The sequence below is a fragment of the Stegostoma tigrinum genome, chromosome 12 (assembly GCF_030684315.1).
Source record: "Stegostoma tigrinum isolate sSteTig4 chromosome 12, sSteTig4.hap1, whole genome shotgun sequence".
Taxonomy (NCBI): domain Eukaryota; kingdom Metazoa; phylum Chordata; class Chondrichthyes; order Orectolobiformes; family Stegostomatidae; genus Stegostoma; species Stegostoma tigrinum.
The window spans coordinates 8,912,102-8,929,165 of record NC_081365.1 but is presented as its reverse complement, the minus strand read 5'-3'; the positions used below and the strand labels follow the sequence as shown (position 1 = coordinate 8,929,165).

At 43.5% G+C, this 17,064-nt stretch overlaps 1 protein-coding gene across 3 annotated transcripts in view; it reads right to left on the bottom strand.

The window, feature by feature from the left end:
- Positions 1-17,064, bottom strand: part of cxadr (CXADR Ig-like cell adhesion molecule) — a 112,358-nt gene that overhangs the window by 75,627 nt on the left and 19,667 nt on the right. The gene's annotated exons all lie outside the window — the stretch shown is intronic.

Sequence of the window (17,064 nt, the reverse complement as noted above, 5' to 3'; positions counted from 1 at the left end):
ACTCTCTCCATGACTCCCTTGTCCGCTGCACACTCCCCTCCAATCCCATCACACCCGGCACCTTCCTCCTGCAACCGCAGGAAGTGCTACACTTGCCCCCTCACCCCCATTCCAAGCCCCAAGATGACTTTCCATATTAAGCAGATGTTCACCTGCACATCTGCCAATGTGGTATACTGTATCCACAGTACCCGGTGTGGCTTCCTCTACATTGGGGAAACCAAGCAAAGGTTTGGGGACCGCTTTGCAGAACTCCTCCGCTCGGTTCGCAATAAACAACTGCACCTCCCAGTCGCGAACCATTTTAAGTCCCCCACCCATTCTTCAGACGACATGTCCATAATGGGCCTCCTGCAGTGCCACAATGATGCCACCCGAAGGTTGCAGGAACAGCAACTCATTCTGCTTGGGAATCCTGCAGCCCGATGGTGTCAATGTGGACTTCACCAGCTTCAAAATCTCCCCTCCCCCCCACTGCATCCCAAAACCAGCCCAGCTCGTCCCCATCTCCCTAACCTGTTCTTCCTCTCACCTATCCCCTCCTCCGACCTCAAGCCGCACCTCCATTTCCCACCTAACCTCATTCCGCTTCCTTGACCTGTCCGTCCTCCCCAGACTGACCTATCCCCTCCCCACCTACAGTGTCCCCTCCACCCATTTTCTCTTTCCATCTTCGGTCCACCTCCCCCTCTCTATTTCAGAACCCTCTCCGAAGGAGGGTCTAGGCCTGAAACGTCAGCTTTTGTGCTCCTGAGATGCTGCTTGGCCTGCTGTGTTCATCCAGCCTCACACTTTATTATCTTGGATTCTCCAGCATCTGCAGTTCCCATTATCTCAGATTTAAGTCACTTCAGTAAGACTCGTAACTCCACATTTCCAATTTAGAAGTCAGAATGTACCGCCCCCGAGAATGGTTGACAATGGTAAAATCCACCCCACCCAAGAGGGAAAGAGGGAAAAATTCAATGAAAATGAATCAAAATGACAGTAGTGGGTAAATTAGGTAACAAGATAACATTGTCAGAATTCTTGTGACATTGTTATCACTACAAGAGTAACCAGTTCTACAGAAACTGAACGGAATGCAATGAGCATGATGTGTAAAAGCCCGACCCAAAAGTAAGGTTGATAGAATATCGTCAATTAACATTCTAACTCTGAAGTCATGCATATGCATAACAAAACACATACTTTTAGAATTTGTACAATACAATTCCCTTTTATTGCCACATGTACACTAATTGTAAAATTACAGTGAAAAGCCTTTACAATGACTGCCTTCTTCCGGCAACATCTTAGGTACAATTCACAGATACAGCAGAGGAATAAGAGTAGTTGCAATACTTTGAGGTGAAAAATAAATTAAAAATAAGACATCATTAAAGGGTGAGGTCAGAAATTTCAAACAGACATTACAGTGTAACAGCTTTGCGCGGGACCTGCCCATGTGTGGTCTGACCGTCCGCGCCAGACCCCAACCCAACAGCCATCCCCGCTCCGCGGCAGGCCCCAGGCCATTCCATACCAGCACTCAGCTGCTCCAAGTTAAGTTCCAGGTCTGCCTCCCCAGCACCGGTCTCTGCCCGGGATTCGCTGTCTGCACGATGCTCAGTAGCATCAGTACACATGCTTATGTTGGAAAAATGTTACTTCCAGTACTCTTGCTGTCAACCTTTTCTTAATTTACTTCATTGGTAACAGAATCTTCCATGACCCACTGAATGGAGGACCAGACTAAACTGTCATTTGAGAGTTAGAGGCCAGAAAAAAAACTGCAGATGCTGGAATCCAGGCAGACAAACAGGAGGCTGGAAGAACACAGCAGGCCAGGCAGCATCTGGAGGAATGGAGAAGTCAACGTGGAAGGACACTGAAGTAGGGCAATACCCTAATCGTTGACTGCCACAAATAATGTTACAAGTTCCAAATAATATTACAAAATCAGACTAGTTCAGGTATTGGAAATCTGAAATTTTCATCCTTTGGGTTGATGAGAATAACTTGAGTTTCTCTAATCCATCCATGCAGCCTTTTCTGAAGAAGGGTCTAGGCCCGAAACGTCAGCTTTCCTGCTCGGCCTGCTGTGTTCATCCAGCTCCACGCTTTGTTATCCCATACAGCTGAAGTCCCATCTTCCTCAAACAAATATTCTCAGTATCCTCTGTGAAGCTTTGAGGTATTCTTAGAGGCAGAGTTGTACAGCAGGGCAACAGACCCTTCAGTCTAACTTGTCCATGCCAATGTCAATCTGATCTAGTCCCAGTTGCCAGCATTTGGTCCATGTCCCTCTAAACCCTTTCTATCCATGTAGCCATCAGATGCCTTTTAAATGTTGTAATTTTACCAGCCTCTACCACTTCCCCTGGCAGCTCATTCCACACACACACACACACCACCCTCTGTGTGAATATATTGCCCCTCAGGTCCCCTGTAAATCTTTACCCCTCTCACCTTAAACCTATGTCCTATCACTTTGGGCTCCCCTGCCCTGGGAAAAAGCCTTGGCTATCATCTAGCCAGGCCCTTTGTGATTTTATAAACAAGTCCCAGGAGTGACCTTAAAATGTGAGGAATCCAGAATATTACACATTGAGGATCAACCAAGATGGAACTTGACTTTTAGCCATTCATCCAACCACAGCCCGCTCATTGTCTTTTGTCACTTAGTCAAGCTTACAAACAAGCAGCAGAATCAAAAGGAACATTTACATTCCATTTCAAATAAATGGAAAGTAAGTTTATGAGTGATCACAAGTGGGAAAAGAAAGTGAAATCAATAACAAGACAAAGACCAGTGATGTGCAAGTATTGATCTGCTCAGTGGAATCCTCTTTTACTCTCACATTGTGTGAACAAAGAACATAGAACAGTACAGGCCCTTCGGCCCACGATATTGTGTCGACCTATTATCCTACTAAAATCAAACTACCCTGCATAACCTACATTTTACAATCATTGATGTGTCTATCCAAAAGTCACTTAAATGCCTCTAAAGTATCTGACACCACTACCACTGCCGACAGCACATTCCACACGTCCACCAGTGTGTGAAGAACCCACCACTGACATCTCCCTTTTTCTAATGTAACATCTGATCATCCTCCATTCACCTTAAAATTATGCCACTTCATAATTGTCATTTCCGCCTTGGGAAAAAGTCTCTGGATATCCACTCTGTCTATGCTTCTCATCATCTTGTACACCTCTGTCAAGTCACCTCTCATCCTTCTTTGCTCCAATGAAAAAAGCCCTAGCTCCCTCAACCATTCCTCATTAGACATGCTCTCCAGTCCAGGCAGCTTCGTGGTAAATCTCCTCTGCACTCTCTCTAAAGCTTCCACATCCTTGCGATAATGAGGTAACCAGAACTGAACGCAATACTCCAAGTGTGATCTAACCAGTGTTTTATAGAGCTGCAGCATAACCTCGCAACTCTTAAACTCAATTTTCCTGCGAATGAAAGCCAGCACACCTTCTTTACAACCCTGTCAGCTTGAGCAGCAACTTTGAGGAATCGATGGACATGGACCCCAAAACCCCTCTGTTCCTCCATACGGCCAAAAATCCTGCCATTAATCCTGTATTCTGCATTCAAATTTGACCTTGCAAACTGAATCACTTCACACTTTTCTGGGGCAACAGGGAATGGATCATTCATCCAATAACCGCCCAGTTCAGTTTAGTTTAGTGGTCCATGAATAGGAACACTGACAAGGTAAACATATTTAGGGATGGTAAGAACTGCCAATGCTGAAGTCAGAGGTAACACATTGTGGAGCTGGAGATGCACAGCAGGCCAGGCAGCATCAGAGGAGAAGGAAAGTTGACGTTTCAGGTCAGGACCCTTCTTCAGAAATGGTGAGGGGTAAGGGGGCTCTGAAATGAAGAGAGATAGAGGAGAGGTGTGGCTGGGGAAGGTAGGTGATAGAGTGCAGGTAGGAGGTGGTGGGAATTGGTCAGTAAGGTGGGAGAAAAAGATGAACAGGTTGCGTCAGGTCAAGGAGGTGGGAATGAGAAGAACGGTTGGTCATGGGATGGGGCTGGGGGTGGGGAGATTTTGAAACTGGTAAAGTACACATTTAGGCCATTGAGTTGTAGGTTCCCAAGGTGGAATATGGGGGCTGTTCCTCCAGTTTCCAGGTGCTGTCATTGTGACATTGGAGGCGGCCCAGGATGGACATGTCGTCCAGGGAGTGGTAGGGGGACCTGAAATGGTTCACGACTGGAAGGTGTTATTCTTTGTCATGAACAGAATGCAGGTACTCTACAAAGCAGTCTCCAAGCCTCAGCGACATAGAAGAGGCCATTTCAGGAGCAGCAGATGCAATAGACGACATCGACGGATGTGCATGTGAGCCTGCAGGAGGTGTGTTTGGTGCCTTGAATGGAGGTGAGGGGGAAGATGTATGGGCAGGTATAGCACTTCCTGCGGTTGCAGAGAAAGGTGCCAGATCGCTGGGGCTAGTGGGCAGTGTGGAGCAGACAAGGGAGTTGCAAAGAAACCAGTCCCTATGAAAGGCAGATAGGATTGGGGAAGAAAATATATCTTTGGTTGTGTGACTGTATTGTAGGTGGTGGAATGATATGTTGGATGTGGAGGTTAGTTGGGTGATGTATGGACAAGGGGGATTCTGGCTTTATTTTTGTTGGGAGGGGGAAACGGGATGGGAGGGCAGAGGTGCGGGAAATGCAAGAGATGCAGTAAACATATTTCATGTCTTTTCCAATGTATCAAGATGTGGAGTTGGGTGAACACAGCAGGCCAAGCAGCATCTTAGGAGCAGGAAGGCGGACGTTTCAGGCCTAGGCCCTTCTGAAATGTCAACCTTCCTGCTCTTAAGGTGCTGCTTGTCCTGCTGTGTTCATCCAGCTCCACACCTTGTTATCTCGGATTCTCTAGCATCTGCAGTTCCTAATATCTCATGTGTCTTTTCCTGGTTGGCCAGTTAGTACTGGTGATTGTTAATATAATCCAAGCAAGCAGGTAACATTGAAACCAAAGACACATACTCTTTTGATATGGAGAGTTTAGAAACTTGCTTAGTCTTGCCTGTCTCATTGCCCACCCTGAGCTATTTCCTGTTTCTAGTCGATACATTCAGAGACGTTATTACACACCTCTGAAGTAGCTGGGACTTGAACCCTGGCCTCAGAGATGGGGACACAAACACTCTACTCCAAGAGACCTCTGCTTCCTGTTTTCTGTATCTCTGTTCTTGCCAATCAATAAATACCCAGTACTTGCTTCTGAGCCCTGGACAAAGTTAAGGTAATCTTCACAATTTTTCCATGGCATATCTTGGAATGTAGCCAAGAATGAAGAAAGCTGCCAATCACACTTTTAAAGACCAATGCATCAATTTAAATGGGCTAAGAGAAATTAAATACGTAGGTGGAGAAGGGTTTGAGGTTTCAGTGCAATTGACACTACTTATTGTGTAAATACACAGCCCAGAAACCTATTACTACACCATGATAAATATCTCACGGTACAGGGTGTGTGTCTGGGGAACCAAGTAACAACTGCCTCAAAGTAATGAAAAAGCATCTTTTACTTCATGAGCAGGACCTTCAAAGTCTCCTTCACTAACCCCAATGGCAGGAACCATAATGCCCTGCCCACTGTCAGATTACTTCAAGTCACATACCAAGTTAACTTGGACACATACCACACCTCCTTCATTATTCTGAAGTGAATACCTGGGAATGTCTTACACAATATTAAGCCTTACACACTAACAATGTACATTCTTTGGAAACGCATTTACCAAGCTGTGACTGAGCTGCAAGCCAAGTTACTCGTTACATTTCACTGCTAATCTGGTATCAGTCTATTGAACATCAATCATTTTCAATTGCAACTACACAAACTATTAGAAGTAGTTTGTGTAGCCCAATAAATAGAGTTGAAACTGCTTAGCAGCAGGGGCATCAGCTGCAGCAATGGTGGAATGGGTACTGTCGCTTTGAAGGCCCAAAGCGTAGACTCCTGGAATGGCAGAGGGGCAGAGTGGGGACTCCTGGCTGCAGTAGGCCCAGAGCATGGTCTCTTGGTGGCAACAGATCATCAAATGCAGTGCTTGTGATGCCCAGAGCAGCAAGTCTTGGCTAAGGTACGTCCACAGCAGGGACCTTTTCCTAGGATGGTGACGGCGAGCACGAGGGGGCATAGCTTTAAATTGAGGGGTGAAAGATATAGGACAGATGTCAGAGGTAGTTTCTTTACTCAGAGAGTAGTAAGGGAATGGAACGCTTTGCCTGCAACAGTTGTAGATTCGCCAACTTTAGGTACATTTAAGTTGTCATTGGATGAGCATATGGACGTACATGGAATAGTGTAGGTTAGATGGGCTTCAGATCAGTATGACAGGTCGGCACAACATCGAGGGCCGAAGGGCCTGTACTGTGCTGTAATCTTCTATAAAAAAAGTCCTGAAGCCATGTTTTGGACACCCGCCGACAAAGATGAACTCTATTTAAGTACATCCTTTTATTTTTCTTGTACCTCAAAATGGTGCCGGGTTGGGGCAACAGAAGACTTTTTACTGTATCTCCCTAGCTAAATGAGATGATAAATAAATCAATTCAGTTATGGGTGCAATGATGCTGCACTGCGAAGATGGACAGCAGAGCCGAGTGGTCATGATGGTGGATGTTACCCCCATAAAGTTAAGCCTTGGTCGCAAAAAACATGTTTGTTGATAACTACTTTGGTCAAATGCAACTGTGGAAAGGCAAATCATTCAGGAGAAAACCAAATCAGGTCAAACATCATTCGTCTGATAACCATGTTCTTTCCAGACTGAAGAGTCTGGGTGAATCCATTCATCGGCACCTCCATAGTAGTGAACCCTGACCTTGTTAGACAGTCGATTTACCACTGGATGGCCAGATCCTTGTATACTTGCTAATTTAATATAGCGACTCCTTTTTCAAAAATTTACATCAGAACAGAGAAAGCTATTCAGCCCCTTGAGCCTGTTCCTCCATTCAATGAGATCATGGCTGACTCCACATACCTGCCTTTGGTTCATATCCCTTAACACTGTTGCTAAACAAAAATTTACCCATCTCAGATTTAAAACAACTGATCCAGTACCCGCTTCCCTTGATGTGCTTCCTAACATCTCTCCTGAAAGGCTTGGCCCTAATTTTTAGGCTACATCCCTGAGTTCTAGAATCCCCCATCAGTAGAAATAATTTATCTTCTTCAACCTGTCTTTTCCTGCTAATAACTTGAAGTCTATAAATCAGTTCACCCCCTAAATTTCTAAATTCTGGAGAAAAACAGGCCTAATTTTTATAACCGCTCCTCATAACTTAACCTCTGAAGTCCATGTATCATTCTTGTAGACACACATTGTACTCCCAAGGCCAACCCGTCCTACCTAAGGTGTGGTGCTCAGAACTATTCATGATACTCCAAGTGGGGGTCTAACCAGGGTTTTGTATAACTGCAACATAACTTCTGTGTCTTTATGTTCTAATCTTCTAGATGATAAAGGCCAACATTTCCAACAATTGTTTAAAAGTAAGCCATAATTTGACAACTCCTTAGAAGCTAGTTCAATCTAACCAAAACGTGCAATTTTGTTTAAGAGGTTCTCAGTTGGATGTCTTCACATGGAGGACTAGAATAATTATTCTATTAATTTATGGTTTCACTGTATTTTGTAACAAAATACATGTAAAAAGTGTTGCACAGTGGCACCACTCTCCAGTGCTATCTTAACACAAAAAATAAACCAAAACGTAGAATATAAAAGCAGAAAAATAAAGAAATAAAGGAGTGCTCCTAAAATGCTGCTTGGCCTGCTGTGTTCATCCAGCTCTACACTTTGTTATCTCGGATTCTCCAGCATCTGCAGTTCCCATTATCTCAAATAAAGGAGTGTTCAACTTTACAGTCATTAAGTGCTCCAGCATGGGCCTGGTGGCCAGGCACGAGTCCCCTTTGCCATGTTGCTGCCAATGGGATGAAAGCTGTTATTCTTCAGTGCCATCTCACCTTCACATATAATGTGTTTTCATTTAGAGATCCCTAGTTTTTGATGCTATCTCCAAATTGTCCTGTCAAAATATCTCATACATTTAAAAGACCCTAATTAAGTTAACCCCTCAAAAATGTTCCACAGAAGGGTCACCAGTCTTACCAGTCTCATAAACAGCCACTTTTCTTCTATCAACTCTGCTTCATATAATTTTTTTTGCATTATGGAGACCAGAACCGTTTCCAATACACTGTGTCAATTCAAAATCGGGTAGATTAACTTTTAAAGATAGACTTGTAGTTATTTTGAATAAAGAAACAACCAATTAGATTGTAAATGGTCAAGGAAGTAAGATGGAGAATCTGTGATAATGAGGAATAAATCTTTGCTTCTTTCTGTCGGAATGGTTTAAGAAGAGATACTGTTGTGTCATGCTATCTTGTGACAGTAAATCTAACATCAATTCCCATGACACTGCCGTTATACAAACCCAAAATAATAGATCCAAATACAGCACTTTCAATTTGTTTTAAAAGAAGAGGTCTGTTTTCCATCACATTCCTTTCTGGATCTGATAATGCTAAGAGACAGAAGCTTGCTTTTACTGAAACATTTAAAAAAATTTGGAGAATCAGGACACAAAAAGGCAAAAGACAGAATTTTAAAATCTAATTTTTTTAAAGCGAGGTCCAGAAAATTGTACTTCACTCAGTAAACTGCCAACAACTAAGTGCAGTATGATTAATAAACTATTTCAACGATTAAAAAACAAACAGCTGTGACCTTGCAACTTGAGGTCCAATCAGCCCCATTTAGTCTACTTGGCTTACCATCATCAGAAAGAGTTACATGAAACCCCATAACCAAAGCAGGAACACATTTCATTGCTACAGGCACCTCAACAAGAGTCAAATTTGCGTTTTAAAGTCCAAACTGTGGAAAGGATACTTTTTTAAAAAAAAGCTGGTTGAGTGGTGTTTTGTTCACCAACCGGGGAGTTCCCAATTAAATGCTGGAACCAGAAACATCAATTGTGTAGTTAAACCTTTCACCCTAAACAAAAAGAGGCTCTTCAGAGCAGCTGCACACACAGTCATCAAAACCAGTTAGCGTCATGAAGCTGAATGCTTTGAAGATTAATGGGGCAAACTGTGCTGTGCCAGACACCATCATATATGCTGCAATGAGTTAAATTAGTGTGTGCAAGTTGAAGGGTACATTTTCAGACAGATTAATAATCCAAGACTCTTCATCTAATAAGGCTATAAAGTCTTTGCATGTTTATAGCCAGAAGGTGCACCTAACGAAGGGGGTATGCTCCAACAGCTTGTGATTTCAAACAAGCCTGGTTGACTATAACCTGGTGTTTGTAATTTTGGACTTTGTACATCCCAGTCCAACTCCGGCACATGCACATCATGACACTCAAAGCAAAGTTCACCATTGCAAATGCTGCTCAAAAGGAGCTGCATGAGATTTTGACAGGTTTTTGATATTCATTCCATCAGAATCAATACTAAAAACACCAGTGACATGGAAACGTTGATCTTCCATGCAATGGAAGTGTACTGCTATAGGTTCAGCTGCAATAAGTTTCATCACATGACGTCTTCCTTTCCTAAAAGGAGTGAGACTAAGCTCTAACTCCTGTTGGTAACCTCCTAGCCTAATCTATCACTGTCCAGCTGCTGAACACTGTATTTGATCTCTGTGCACCTCATTGCTACACTGTCTAGCCTGTCCAAACTGGAATATCACTGACAGACTACCCGAAGTGTTACATTTCTACCATAAGCGTACCAGCAGTAACAGGGACCACCACTTTAGTCCTGGTCCAGTCAACAGTCCCAGCTGGTTTACACCATTCCAGACCCACGGACAAGGTTACCTACCATCAGCCACCATTCCAACCTGGTCAATCCATCCCCGCTGTCTTTAGGGCTTCTCACCTCCTCCTAAAGGATTGTCACTCAGTCCAAGGTCCAACTAATCAAACTGCTAAGAGTTGCCTCAGCCCAAGTGCCCACTGCGGGCTACTTGCAACAGCTCACCACACCCAGGCTTGGTATCAAACACTCTGGTATGCAAACTCCGCATCATCTGCTGAGAAAGTTAAATTATAGCCAACAATGTTCCTGTGACATTGCAGCAACTGTTGCATTGGTAGAATTTCAATGAGTCCTGGAAACTCTCCGCAGATGCTACCTTGAGTATCAATAAGTCAGGAGGTGCTGTTGTACATTTGAATTTTTTTTGAGGCAAGAGCAAGTGAACGTAGGGTTAAGGGCAGAGGGCATCTAGTGATACATTACAAAATAAAAGGATGTGCAAGTTAGATTTGGATGGAAGAAGAAAAGAGCTAGCTGGCAATAACATCTTTTCTGTGACTTATACAGGCAGAGTTAAATCAAACATTCAGACTGTTCAATGAAGAGAAACTGAGAAAACCAGGTCTATATATTTTCTGGAATATAAAAGAATAAGAGGTGATCTTATTGAAATTACAAAATACTCCAAAACTGCAAGTAGTGTGATAGGTTTAAGATTATCAATGATGTAAGAAGTTATGAATATAGTATGGGTAAAACACATGGAAGTGTTCAATCATCCATCATCTGTTAAGTGGTGGAGCAGGTACTCTTGTTCCTATGTTTCTGACATCCTTCAGGGAAATAAACTGCCATCCATACCGGTCAGGCTTACATCTGTATTCAGCCTTTCAGAAACATGCTTAATTCTTCAGCTGTCCTCTGAAATGGCTGAATAGTTCATTCATTTTAAAGGGCAATTACTGACAGGCAACAAACATGAGGTCAAAAACAGAAGTTGCTGGAAAAGCTCAGCAGGTCTGCCATCATCTGCGCAGAGAGATCAGATTTAACGTTTCAGATCAAGTGACCAGATTCAGGATCAGTTCCTGCAGATTGGAGGGTGGCAAATGTTGTCCCACTTTTCAAGAAAGGAGGGAGAGAGAAAAAAGGAAATTATAGACCGGTTAGCCTGACGTCAGTGGTGGGAAAGATGCTGGAGTCAATTATAAAAGATGAAATTACGACTCATTTGGATAGCAGTAACAGAATAGGTCAGAGTCAGCATGGATTTACGAAGGGGAAATCGTGCTTGACTAATCTTCTGGAATCTTTTGAGGATGTATCCACGAAGATGGATAAGGGAGAGCCAGTGGATGTAATGTACCTGGACTTTCAGAAAGCCTTTGATAAAGTCCCACATAGGAGATTGGTGAACAAAATTAGGGCACATGGTATTGGGGGCAAAATACTGAGTTGGATTGAAAATTGGCTGGCTGACAGGAAGCAAAGAGATAAACGGGTCCCTTTCGGAATGGCAGGCAGTGACCAGTGGGGTTCCACAAGGTTCGGTGCTGGGACCGCAGCTGTTTACTATATATATTAATGATATAGACGAAGGCATTAAAAGTAATATTAGCAAATTTGCTGATGACACAAAGTTGGGTGACAGTGTGAAATGTGAAGAGAATGTTATGAGAATACAGGGCGACTTGGACAGGCTAGGTGAGTACACGGATGCATGGCAGATGTAGTTTAATGTGGATAAATGTGCGGTTATACACTTAGGTAGCAAGAACAGGAAGGCAGATTACTACCTAAATGGAGTCAAGTTAGGTAAAGGGGAAGCACCTAAATGGAGTCAAGTTAGGCAAAGGGGAGATCTAGGTGTTCTTGTACATCAGTCAATGAAAGCAAGCATGCAGGTACAGCAGGTAGTGAAGAAAACTAATAGCATGCTGGCCTTCACAACAAGAGGAATTGAGTCTAGGAGCAAAGAGGTCCTTCTGCAGCTGTACAGGTGCGGTCTCACCAGGGCCCTGGAGTATTGTGTGCAGTTTTGGTCTCCAAATTTGAGGAAGGACATTCTTGCTATTGAGGGAGAGCAGCGTAGGCTCACAAGGTCAATTCCCGGAATGGTGGGACTATCATATGTTGAAAGATTGGAGCGACTGGGCTTGTATACACTTGAGTTTAGGAGGATGAGAGGGGACCTGATTGAGGCGTATAAGATTATTAAGGGATTGGACACTGTGGAGGCAGGAAGCATGTTTCCGCTGATGGGTGAGTCCAGAACCAGAGGACACTGTTTAAAAATAAGGGGTAGACCATTTAGAACAGAGTTGAGGAAAAACTTCTTCACCCAGAGAGTGGCAGATATATGGAATACTCTGCCCCAGAAGGCAGTGGAGGCCAACTCTCTGGATACTTTCAAGAAAGAGATAGATAGAGCTCTTAAAGATAGTGGAATCAAGGGCTATGGGGTAAGGCAGGAACAGGATACTGATTGTGGATGATCAGCCAAGATCATAATGAATGGTGGTGCTGGCTAGAAGGGCCAAATGGCCTATTCCAGCACCTATTGTCTGTTGTCTATTGACCAATCGACCAGAACTGAGCAAGTGTCACTCGACCCGAAACCTTAACACTGATCTCTCTATGCAGATGCTGCCAGACCTGCTGAGCTTAGCAGTAACTTCTGTTCTTTGTTTCTGATTTACAGTATCTACAGACTTTTCAGTTTTTAATTGAAATTCAGGTCCCTGGTTTATGAATGTCTGAATTATAAAACATTTGAATTTTTTTAAAAAAGTACATTCTGATGAGGGCGTCACTGACTAGGCGGCATTTATTGCCCATCCCGAATTGCCCAGAGGGCATTTCAGAGTCAACCATATTGCTGTGCGTCTGGAGGCACATGTAGGCCACACTTGGTAAGGATGGCAGTTTCCTCTCTAAGGGCAGTGAACCAGATGGGTTTTTCCCCTGATAATCAACAATGATTTCATGGTCATCATTAAATTCCTAATTCCACATACTAGTTGAATTCAAGTTCCAACATCTGCTATGACCGGATTCAAACCCAGCTTCCCAGAACATTAGATAACAAAGTGTGGAGCTGGATGAACACAGCAGGCCAAGCAGCATCTTCCCAGAACATTACGTGGGTCTCTGGATTAGCAGTCCAGCGATAATACCACCAGGCCATTGCAACCCCTCCCCACCGCCTTCTACTTATGAAAGCAATCCCACACAGGGGTGTAATTTTAAAGCTCTGACCTATAAATGTAACTTCATACTCACGAACTGCTATTTTATATTGACCTACATTGTGTTCCACCTTACATGCAAATCAACTTACAAATGGAGTCAAGAATGGGGTCAATCTCAACTCGGGGAGATTGTCTGTACTGGCCTGGTCAGAGGTACTCACATCTCGTGGAAGAGCAATTTCTTTTTAAAACTTAAGAGAAACAGTTGTAGTGTTACATTTTTAAAACCTCCAACAACTAAAACTTCAAGGAATGAGACAGTGCATTTACAACTTAGTTTACAGAAACAAAAATTATATGGAAGCAGAACATTCAACCCACCAGTCAGTTGCACCGTTTGTTCTGATCATAGCTGATCCAATACAACCTCAGCCGTATACTTCTGCCTTCACCAAAACCCATTTACATTATCACATCATTGGAAGGGTACTCAAGGCTGAAATGGATTCAATGTAACTTTTTCCAGAGTTTAGTTCATATCTGCTGTGTCTACAATAACTTCATTGCATTGTAATGCATTACATCGCATGGACCAAACAGCAGGAAACTGTGATATAAAGTGTGAAGCTGGATGAACACAGCAGGCCAAGCAGCATCTCAGGAGCACAAAAACTGACGTTTCGGGCCCAGCCCCTTCATCTGACTGTGATATAAATGCTTTTCGCCATTGGTTGAGGGAGAAATATTGGCCTAGACAATAGGGGAGATCTGACCTGCTCTCCTTCAAGCTGTGAAATTCTTTCAGCCCAACCAATTGAGCACACAGAAGGTGAGAACCTCCAACAAAGCAGCATACTCCAGTGCCAGTGATAATGGGAACTGCAGATGCTGGAGAATCCCATCTCCTTGACCTGTCCGTCTTCCCTGGACTGACCTATCCCCTCCCTACCTATCTTCTTTTCTCTCCATCTTCGGTCCGCCTCCCCCTTTCTCCCTATTTATTCCAGAACCCTCACCCCATCCCCCTCTCTGATGAAGGGTCTAGGCCCGAAACGTCAGCTTTTGTGCTCCTGAGATGCTGCTGGGCCTGCTGTGTTCATCCAGCCTCACATTTTATTATCTTGGATACTCCAGCACCACATTGGATCAGTGTCTATTACCTGCTTGGGTCTGTCAATTGGTCTTTCAACCCATGACGTGGGATCACCTGAAAACTACTTGCTGTGCTTTGAGATAGAACATAGAACATAGAACAGTACAGCACAGAACAGGCCCTTCAGCCCACAATGTTGTGCCGACCATTGATCCTCATGTATGCACCCTCAAATTTCTGTGACCATATGCATGTCCAGCAGTCTCTTAAATGTCCCCAGCGACTGCTAAAACATTTCATATTGGGCCAGAGTTTACTGTCAAAAGCATCAAGGATAACAGCATTCACCATAACTTCTACACAAATGGCAACAACATTTGAGATACGCACAGTCGTGGGATTTTAAGATAACACTGCTTTAAAAACAAGTATTCACAACATCCTGTGCGCTTCTGGTCATCTTCTACAAGGTGATGTTTTAAGGAATTAATGTTCTAAACTAATTTACAGCATGTAGATTAGAGATTAAGAGATCAATGATAACAAGTTGTTTGCTTTTTGCTAAGGTTAACAGAACCCAGTGGGTCAGTTAAGTGATTTAACCAGCCATTGTAGAAACAAGATGAAAATCAGCCAGTGATAAGCTGTCGAAGTGAGAATTTCTGGAATTCCTTCCCCAGATCTCTCACTTGCCCACTTCAAATGTGTCTACTTTGTTTGCCAAGCCTTTGGTCATCTGTCCTAACATCTTACATGGCTTGATGTCAAATTTTGTGTGAATTTGACTGAAGTGCCTTGTGACATTTTGATATGCTTAAAAAGGTACCCCAGATAAACAGCATAGTTTAGAGAGCTGTCCTTCCCACAGAAGAGTTCATGAAAAAGTGTTACATTTTATACAATCCTGAATGCATTCTCTGGTGGGAGGAAACCCAATGGTGAATTCCGAAAGTGAATTGGGCAAAAGTTTTGAAAATGAATCATTTTTGTGACCTTTACTGGTACAGCAGGGAAGTGGGACTGATCGATTAGTCAATTCAAAGAGCAGGCAGAGACAATGGGCTGAATTGGCTACTTACATACTGTAGGGCTCAATGTAGTGATACACACGGTCCCTTTCTAACCTCCAGTTGGTACCAATTTGGAACAAAGACAGCTCTCAGTGCAGCAGTTCATCCCAAAAAGCAAAAATTCTTTGGGATGCTGAAAATCTCAGACAAACACGGAATGCAGAAGAAACTAGTGTCTCGCAATGTCTGTGGAGAGGGTATCATAGAACATCAGAACATAGAACATTACAGCACAGTACAGGCCCTTCGGCCATCGATGTTGTGCTGACCTGTCATACCGATCTCAAGCCCATCTAACCTACACTATTCCATGTACGTCCATATGCTCATCCAATGATGACTTAAATGTGGCTAAAGTTGGCAAATCTACTACCGTTGCAGGCAAAGCGTTCCATTCACTTACTACTCTCTGAGTAAAGAAACCACCTCTGACATCTGTCCTATATCTTTCACCCCTCAATTTAAAGCTATGCCCCCTCATGCTTGCCGTCACCATCCTAGGAAAAAGGCTCTCCCTATCCACCCTATCTAACCCTCTGATTATTTTATATGTTTCAACTAAGTCACCTCTCAACCTTCTTCTCTCTAATGAAAACAGCCTCAAGTCCCTCAGCCTTTCCTCGTAAGACCTTCCCTCCATACCAGGCAACATCCTAGTAAATCTCCTCTGCACCCTTTCCAAAGCTTCCACATCCTTCTTATAATGCAGTGACCAGAACTGTACGCAATATTCCAAGTGCGGCCGCACCACAGTTTTGTACAGCTGCAGCATAACCTCTTGGTTCCGGAACTCAATCCCTCTATTAATAAAAGCTAAAACACTGTATGCCTTCTTAACAGCCCTGTCAATCTGGGTGGCAACTTTCAAGGATCTGTGTACATGGACACCGAGATCTCTCTGCTCATCTACACTACCAAGAATCTTACCATTAGCCCAGTACTTTGCCTTCCGGTTACTCCTACCAAAGTGCATCACCTCACACTTGTCTGCATTAACCTCCATTTGCCACCTCTCAGCCCAGCTCTGCAGCTTATCTATGTCTCTCTGCAACCTACAGGATTCTTCGTCACTATCCACAACTCCACCGACCTTAGTGTCATCTGCAAATTTACTAACCCATCCTTCTACGCCCTCATCCAGGTCATTTATAAAAATGACAAACAGCAGTGGACCCAACACCGACCTTTGCGGTACACCACTAGTAACTGGTCTCCAGGATGAACATTTCCCATCAACTACCACCCTCTGTCTTCTTTCAGCAAGCCAATTTCCAATCCAATCTTTCAGCAAGCCAATTTCCAATCCAAATCAGAGTGAATTACTTCCGAAGAACAGTCATTCTGGTCTCGACTTTAACTCTGTTTCTATCTCCACAGAAACTGGCAAATCTGCTGTGTTGCTCCAGAATTTTCCATGCTTGTACCAGTTCACTCCTCTGTTTTAATACCATAAAGATAAACAAGAGACACAGCACAGAGCAAGAGACAGCAGAAAGCAAATGCTCCAAATCACACAAGGCTTCTGCAGCAAGATTCAATGCCCACAGTACTGGAACTCTGAATAAACAAGTCTCAAGCACAGTGATACGGTTAGTTTCTGAGCTCTCTGAGGGGTTGGTACAATTCCTTACCCTCAACTCTGCTCTATCAAGCCCTTCCCAACATGAGGCACATGAAACACCAGACCAGCACGCATGGTGAGGAATCAGATAAATTTCTGGAACAGGCAAATTACTTCTCTCCAAAGTGTACGAAAGCCACTCCATAATGCAGCTCTGCATTATTCAAAAAGATAAATCATTGAACACAATCCCTCATGATAATCCCCCTTTCATGAGACATATTTTGTACTCTGTGGGCTGCTTAATTCGGCATTCCAGTGTCACAGTG